Source organism: Poecilia formosa, unplaced genomic scaffold, assembly GCF_000485575.1.
Source record: "Poecilia formosa unplaced genomic scaffold, Poecilia_formosa-5.1.2 Scaffold84, whole genome shotgun sequence".
Lineage (NCBI taxonomy): Eukaryota > Metazoa > Chordata > Actinopteri > Cyprinodontiformes > Poeciliidae > Poecilia > Poecilia formosa.
Window position 1 is genome coordinate 505,174 of NW_006800023.1, and position 9,205 is coordinate 514,378.

The following is a 9,205-nucleotide window of genomic DNA, read 5'->3' on the forward strand; positions in this document are numbered from 1 at the left end:
CATATCTCAGTTGAATCTAGAATAGGCTTATAGGATGTCAGCATCAGTATTAAATTCCTTTAATATCCCAGAGGTTCTTTGACACAAAAAAAATAATTGTATGCAGACTGATAGTAAAAAGATGGAGTGAACCAATTTAAACACATTTACAGGGAAGTTGGTAATATTGTCAGAATACTGAAGAATGGCCATGTGCACATTGGAACAATGGTAAAAACACCCAGTTGTGTAATCATAATTGGTGTGAAAAGCACACCAGTGACCTTCTCTTTATGGTCCTCTAGTCGGCTGTTGAGCATTTTGCTTGATGCAGTTTACCAATAGAGGATTGATCATAAAAAGTTTATTTATTTTAAATGGAAAACAACATCTGCTTCTCTTTCAAACCGTGGCTTAATTACTGTATGTAGACAGCAGTTATGTAGCTTTAGAAAAGGAGGCGGAGGGGAGAATTCTGCTGAATCCTCCTTTCAAAACCCCCTCAAAGCCTTTGTTTGACATAATTGTTTCTTCTCGAGCTCATCTCGTATCTGCATCATCAAAGTCTGAACGCAACAACTTTCTGGCGTCCTCCAAGACTGAAATGTTGAATCTTACCGCTAATTCTTAACCTTCGCCAATTCTCTCTTTATCCGCCTCGTCATCTTCTAAGTCATGTTTGTCCTTCACTCTAGATCTTAAGGACATCAGCACCATTTTAAAAAACAGAGAAGCTTCTTCAAGTCCAGTTGATATCCACCCACCTCTGTCTTTCTGAAAGTTATAAAGAAACAAAGTATCATTTTACTTTGATCCTCCTACAACTCCCATTCTCCGAAGCTATTCTTTATAAATCCATCTCAGGCGCCTCTCAGCCAAATAATCATAGCTTCATTTACTTTTGGTACACATGGACCAAAAGACAAGATTTTTATTTATTTTTTTAACTCAGCTGTCAAGCCAAATTCTGTAGGATTGTAAATCCCAATAAATATCTCAAAATAATTTGAAACTGTTTTTATCATTTGAGAAATATTTTCAATCAACAAACAGAGGAGCTCTTCTGCAACACGTAGCTGTGTCTTCCATTACTGACGTCTTAAATCCACATACTACAACTTTCAAAAAAGAAATCTACTTGCAATCCAAAGGACCAGACATAAACTTTGACGTGATCACTCTTTCCAGGATGTTGCACCTTGACTGTGGAACTAGCTTTGTTTGTTTTTACTTCGTACCGAGAGATTTGACTCATTTAAAAAATAAGCTGATGATAATATTCAAACCCTGCTTTTCTTTTAGATCTTTTAAAATAATAATTTGTTTTTAATCAATATCTGAATAAAAGTCTGAGTACAAGCCTGTTCAAATTGGAGCAACAGCAAACGCACAAAAAAAAAAATACAGACAGGAATCATCAGATACTTCAGATGCCTGTCAGGTCATGTGTACCGTGTTTATATTTGTGCTAATTTGTGTGGATGTGTGCTTTCGCTTTGTGTGCAGGATTTCCTCAACCGTTTGTGACATAACTGGAAAAGGAACGACTTGCTTCCCTGAAGACGACAGCCGAGCAGATAAAATGGAAATCTTCAAAACATTTCAAGAATTATTCATGTTCTCCTCTCATGTCTAACTTGCAAGCTTTTCCGTCTGGAATTCCCACAGATCCTCAAGAAGCTCAAAACTGCAGATCACACAAGCCGCAAAGTGTCTGGTGACAATATCGACAATATGGTGGGAATCTGGGAAAGCTAGAACAAAAGGCAATGGAAAAAATAAAAAACATAAACAAAAACGAAGAATGGATAACAGCTGAGACAATACGGCGCACTACATGAAATATACTTTTCTTGTACTATGTCTGTGATGAACAACAAATTTACCTGGCTTTATTATTATTGTAACATCACACCAGCAAGAGTCAAATTGGCCTCGGAAAGAAGCTCTCAAACTTCTTTAAAAGATCCATCAATTTGGTAAATGCCTAGTTTTTCCGAGTAGCTCCATATTGACAGACATTCTTAAATTGCTTCAAATCAAAACTTGGACTTTTTCAGCTTCTTGGGGTATGGTATAAGAACAAACAAATCACTTCTGTTTGTTGACATTTAGGATGGATTTAGTTGCACTACGTTTCATGTTTACTCAAAATTTGAAAGGACAGGTTTTCTTTTTAAAATATGCAAGTTCTATTCTTACTTTAATATAATGTCTAAGAAAATTGCCATTTCATTTTAATTTGGGAGGTAGTTTCAATCAACTTGTTGTAATTAAATGGAATTCTGACTCACCTTGACTGAAAGAGTCTTGGGTATCTTCTGTTTATTTTTCACCTATCAAACAGTCTTTTTGTTAAACAGAGGCATTATTCAGGACGTGTTAATGCAAATGGACAAAAAGCCCTTAATGTGCTGTTCAGTTAAGTGCTCTATGCTTTGTTTACTCTGCTGGAAGAAAATAAAAATAAAGATTTTATTGCAGTGGAGTGCCTTCATTTAGCAGCTTCTGTGTCTGGTCTACGTTGCAGACCTTGGGGGGGCGTCACCATCAACCTCTGTGCTCCATCAAGAAAAGCCATTAAGAGGAGCAGTAATATTAAAGCCGTTCACTAAACTGATGTGAAATGCAATTAGGCTGACAGAGTGTGTAGCCCGAGCAGTTTATGTAAGCTTGTTAATATTCAGAATCAGCACAAGCAGGATGTCCATCTGCATTCTTTCTCAGACAAAATGACAGACAAATAGATACGTCTGATTATAAACTGTCTGATTGCGGTTCCATAAACGGCAAATATTCAGCGTTGGGAACTGACAGGATTCACACTGTGCAAAATGCCCTTTCATTTTATACTTATAAATGAGCCCGATTCTCCAACCTATCCACGCATCTGTTTTGGATTTCTGCAAGTGTACCATGGCAACATTTTACCAAGAGACAGGGGTGAAAATTGGTCATTTTGACTCAGATGAAAGGAAGTCTGGCTGGGGAATACTCACCCCTCTGTACATGACTGATATCTGTTTAGCTAGTAAACACTTGCTAACAAGGATGTAGAAGGTTGTGGGAATTTCTTCGGCTCGAAAGGAATCGGGCTTGCTTTGAACCCATCTCAGGAGTGTTGGGTCTTTGATGGGAAGTGTGAAAGTGTTGCATAACACAGCAGTGAACAGGAGAAATTTTAATTGCATTTTGATATGTGTCATCATATCAATTTGAATTGTCTTTTTTTGCTTAAACCTCCGCGAAATAGTTTACTGTGTGTTGGATTTTTAATTGAATATAGACAGCAAACTGTCAAGGAGTATGAACTTACATTTTGCTTACTTGCTTTCAACATACATAACATATTTTTGAAACCATTTTGGTGTTTTAAAACTGCCAAAATAAAAATCCTCAGGTACATTCGATGTAACTAGTTTGATTAATGTTAAACCATTTACAGTCGTGAGATTTTCCTCCATTTTCAACCCTCTGTGGGTTATTGTTAAAGTGGCTGGCCATTTATCTGCATTTCTACACCCACACACTCTTCAACAGCCCTTATAAAATCCAAACTAGCAAAAACAAGTGCTATAAACATGCATTTTACATGTAATTGTAGCAGTTAACCAATTGGACAGAGCATCAAGGCAGCGAATGTTCACACCGGACACAAACGACATTACCCAAAAAAAAAAAAAAAAAATGGTCAAAGAGTGTGGGAAAAGAAATGAAGAAAATAGGCAAGGAGTGAAAACTGCATTAAAGTATTTGAGTACAGTTCAATACAAAAATCTGGGCTTATTTTAGGGGATCTGATGGCTTAAACCCAGCTGTTCCACTGGAATTAAATAAAGAGCAGCAATCCCCTAGCCAGTTAGACATACTACCCTTTGATTATCTAACAAACCGGTCATTGGAGGACGTACGGACAAATGTATGCCACAAGTCGTAAAAGAAACAATGGCCCCAAATCTTAGACAGGTCATTTCCCTGATAATAACGCAACAAATGAAGTCAACATTCTCCACTGCATCAAAATTTTAAGGCTAACCTAATAGGATCACAACTAATGCCATCCATTTTCTGTGTTGATCAGTTAGGAGTTATTAGCTTAACTATATGACAGTTCTAAAGAATTAAACATGCAATTTTATTTAGACTATAGAAATAGTTGTTTTAAATCAAATGCACACATACATCAGTGACCAGCATTCTGCACCACGCTTTAATAGGAATTTTAATGGTTATTCACGAACATTTGGGGTGATCTTAGCCGACACATTGCCTTTCAGATCGTGTTCCAAACTTTTTTTTTTTGTTGTTTTTGGCAAAGGCATTAAATTACTGTGATGAATGTATGAATCCCTGTCCTGCACCCATACCCATCATTTCTCTTTTACCCTTCCACTTTGCTTTAAGATGTTCTGTCCTTGAACACAAGGTAGATCTACTTTAGGTGCCTCGTGTGAGAGATAATCCTGGATTTTAGCTCTGCAGTTAAAAACATTTTGAGAGAGTTTGGGTGCAGAATAGGACCCAAAATGAAAGATATGCAAGCGAGGGAGGGCGGATGATAGAGAAACAATAATTAGCTTTGCTTCACTGGTAAACAAATGGAAAAAAAAAAAAAGCTGTTCTGGCAAAATCCAAAGGCTGAAATTAGAATTCAGTACTGTCTTGAAAGCCAAATAAAATTCAAAGCAACAACATTTAGACCCAAAATGACAAACTGCAAAGAAGATATTGATAGAGGTTATAGAAACACACTGTTCTTCCAAACAGCAGAACATTCAAGAAGAGACGACGAGGTCCAAGAGACAATAACACATTTCATTAGCAGAGACAACAAGGCCGAACGGTAAATAATTTATTTGATGTCTTTTACCCAATTGTATTTAATGCAATCAAAAAGCATTAAAAGTGGAAAACAAAACCCTGTCCTTCATATGATTTAAAGGTTTTCCCCAGTTCCTGTTTCCACAAACATATTCAGATATGTATGGTCTCTTTTAAAAGTATCCATACTTTTAAGAGATTTGAAATGCTCTTAAAAGTATTCATCTCTTTTAAAAGAGTATTTGCATTTTGTCAAGTTACAGCTTCATGTGTTATTGCATTTTATTGAAGGTTTTAATGGGTAACCCAACGCAAAGCAGCTTATAGTCGTGAAGTGGAAGGAAAATACTTATTTTTATTTTTTTTTGTTTACAAATAAATATAACTGAAAATTGTGGCATGAATTTGCACTTTTGCATTCACCTGCCTTTACTATAATCCCCCTAGATAAAGTCAAATGCAAACAATTGCCTTTAGTTAACGATAAATTAAGTCCATCTGTGTTTATTCTCACCTTCGTATGAATCGAGACGTTCTGTGAAAGGCCCAGAGATTTGTTAGACAACTTTGATAAACAAACATCTTGCATCAGAAAAACCACTGAACACCGTTTGTGATTAGGGGACACAGTTGACATGTTAAAAATCTGTCCTCTTGTTCGATGCACACAAAGTTAAACTTTTTTGGCCTGCAAGTCAAGTTTTATGCATGACTGAAAACTAGCATTTAATTTCTTTATTTATTTATTTAAGTTTATTTGATAGGGACAGACACACATCGACATAGACAAACTGAAGAGAATCGTAGTGCCATGTTTGCGCCACAGTGCTTATAGTTAATCCGCAGCACTTGTCCCTAGATGGGTGTTTTTCAACCTAAACACATCATCCCACTTTGAAACATGGAACATGGTGGGGACAGTGTCATTCTGCAGGAAGACATTTCCTCTGGAGAGAGCTAAAAACAGAAAAATTATTGAAGAAAACCTATTTTAAGCTGCAAAATACATAAGACTGAAGCTAAAGGCCACCTTCTGGCAGGAGAGCAAGTTAAAACACCCAACCAGATCTACAAAAGAGTGGTTTAGATCAAACCATTTCCATTTGTTTAAATAGCCAATCAGTCTGGATCTAAAAAATGTTGAAGATAAGTGATGAGGCAAACAGTGAAAATTTTTTGTTCACCTTCACACCATCCCATTTATGATTGGTTCTGCACAGGATTGACTCTGGTGTTGTATAGGTAAACTTTATGGCATTTTTTCTTCCACTTGACTATTATGTGCTACTTTGTGTGGATCTATTGTATTACATCCCAAAGCAGAACATTTAATTTTATGGTTGTACTAGCATAGAATATTAAAAAAAACCTAAAGGATTATGTGTTTGCAAGGCATTGTATCTTCTTAATATTTTGAAATGAATGTTTTATTTCTCAATAAAGGATTCAACTGTGTTGTCACACTGAAGAAGCCTTAAAATGTAACCTGATTACTTGCATAGCCACACTGACCACTGTGATAAAAACTGGGAAAAAAAAACAAAAAAAAAAAAAAAAAACATTTTTGAGCCAGAAAGGCAGCGATAGTAAACGACCAGGTGGCAGACATGTTAGTTGCGTGACAAAATGCGTTGGTGCTGCTGCCACTGAAAGCCTCTCTTTATTATACAGAGATTTGTTTCCCACTTTCTTCTGTCTCACACACAGAGATAACTGCACATGCAGCACTGTGTCAAGATGTGACAAACAAGAGAGGTGTGCGCATGTGACTGTCTGTGTCTCTCCATGTCTTCTGGCAGATTTTATGTCATTCATATCACTGAGAATTAGGATTAAGTTACCTTATTCTCACACACACACACACACACACCAATCTTATGCAAAGCACTACCACTACTTGAGTGTGAACAGGCAGACAGCACGGCTACCACACCAAGCTGGCACCTCTTCCTGGACTGCTGACTCCAACAACTGACTGAGCTAATGACAATGATGATTCAGGGTGACGCAGTAACTGGACAGCTTAGGTTCTTCCTAGATGATTTTAGATGGTTTTCCTTTTGAGCTGTCTGGAAAATAACCAAAATGTTATCATCCTGTAGGGACCCGTAGCAAACTAAAAAATTAGCTCATCCAATGTAATTTTGCAATATAGAACTTAGTGTCAATTGGTAAAGCTTCCAATTTTGGAATTTCACAAAAATATACATATATTTATGCATTCATGCTAGAGAGAAGAGCTAAATAGTGTGCAAAGGTTTTAAGGACATCTTTATAGAATCCTGTTCTCCACTGAGAGAAAATGATCCAAGGAGGCTGTGCTATAAAGCAGATTACGTTTAGTTACTGGATATTCAGTTATGTGTCTGGCTCACAACTTGAAGGGCAAAAAGCAAATGCCTTTGCTTAGAGAACAGTCTGTATCACAGCAAGAACTGTTTTATTTTGCCATCTATTTTGGGCCCCCCTTGTTTTTTAGCCAAATTCTGCTCTGAACTTCTCCACAGCAGGGATGAAGATGGACACACTTTTCAGACATAATTAGTGAAAAATTCTGAAAACCACGCATGATGTTCTTTGCATTTCACGCCTATGTGCCATTTTGTGTTGGTCCTACATCTAAAATCCTACTAAAACACAAATTCATGGATCAAAATGTGACGAGTGTGGAAACATTCTAGGGGTATGACTACCTCGTAATACATTGTAAAAACTGGCACGCACATCTTAAAGATCCAGTTCCCCTCTAGGACTTAGGCAAAAACAAACAGTAAACAAACCCTGACTGGCTTGACACACCGAATTTCACCAAGTTCTTATCTAACTGCATTGCCAAAGAGTATCCAAATATATATATATATATATATATATATATATATATATATATATATATATATATATATATATAACTTAAATGCACACTGAATAAAAGGGATATTAATGCAGGTCATATGATGCAGATCACACCCACTTGCTGTGATCATTCACGTTAATGGCATTGTGTAACATGCGAAAAAAAATTAATAAATAAATCCTAGATGAATTCCTGCCAGCATAACAAAGGAAAGCAGGTGGAACACTCAGCCAGAATCTCCAGACAAATACCTTCATGGTGCGCTCGGCAATCTGCAGGACTCCATGAATCCCACCCTCATCTTGAATGCATGAGGCATCAAAATGTATGTGCAGACACTGGAGCAAGTGGACTCCACAAAGGGAAATCGATATCCAACCCCCAGCCCCCAATATGTAAATGAGATGTGACTGAAGCCAGCATGCTCTAAGTGAGAAATCCATCTTGTGTGAGCTAACCAAATATCCATTCAGAGGGAGCAATTTGACCTCAGACGGGGTAAATTACAGGCTTTTTTTTTTTTTTTTTACATTAGATTCACAATAGAGCAATGTATGAAAAAGTCATATTTTATTTCAGAATGAAATAGACTATGTTGACAATAGTAGGCTATATATTACTGATGTTTAACATGGAATGGGAAATATTAATAGCAGAAATGCAGATTATTGGGATGTGTGATCAATCAGGGGGCACGCCAATATGACTCAGCACTGGTTTTTGCAGCTCTCTCCCCTTCTCTCTTCTCTGTCATTAGAGAAAAAATATATATAGCAAGCAGCTATATTTAAGCACTTGTTTTTAACATCCATATTCATTTTATACTGTATGTTTGTGTAGCTATATAGTCTCTGGAGCTTGATGGTCATTCAGTGGCACCGCAGCCAGCCAAGTTCCTGCAGGCACCGCAGTAGGTGAAGCCTTTCCAAAGCCCAATGCAGACATTTTTTTTTTTTTTTTTATCATTTAATTTCCTCACATAGAAACAGTGCGTATAATTGGACCAATAAGACACAGGACAATTAGGTCAATCAGCAGGTCTCTCCCTCCACAGAATCTGGGTTTCTAGATCTGTTGCTCAGCAGTGATTTCACATCAGATTAAAGCCGCAGAATCGTCCCTTTAAAAGCTGAATGGCACCACAGAACCACCACACGTACAGTCACAAGAACCGAGATCCAGTTCTGTTATGCACGAACAATGCCTCATTTTTTTCCCACACCTCATCAAAGAGGTTGAGCTCCTTAAAACATTCACTTATTGTCTGATGATAAGATTGCCTCAATGTTAATGTCTTAGGCTTTTTAATTGAGCTACAGATTGTGTTTTCTGCTGCATTACAACGCCGGCAGTGAGTAAAAGAAGTATAAAATCTTTACCTGTTCGGCTCGGCGTCTTCCAGTAAAACACCGGTCTGTCTGACACAGAAGCAACGCAGCCTTTCAGTTACCGTAATACCGGAACTAGGCGTGCCGGTTCCTGTTTATACAGGTTACTACGGTGCTCTGGAGGAGCCATTCTTGCTAGAAACTACCATAGTGGTTGAATCAA

General features: G+C 37.3%; 1 protein-coding gene across 1 annotated transcript in view; it reads right to left on the reverse strand.

The window, feature by feature from the left end:
• Positions 1 to 9,130, reverse strand: part of map2 (microtubule-associated protein 2) — an 84,274-nt gene extending 75,144 nt beyond the window's left edge. The window contains exon 1 of the mRNA XM_016673879.1: positions 9,034 to 9,130. The gene's annotated coding sequence lies outside the window, so the exon portion shown is untranslated. The remainder of the gene's footprint in view (positions 1 to 9,033) is intronic.
• Positions 9,131 to 9,205: the final 75 nt, after the last annotated feature.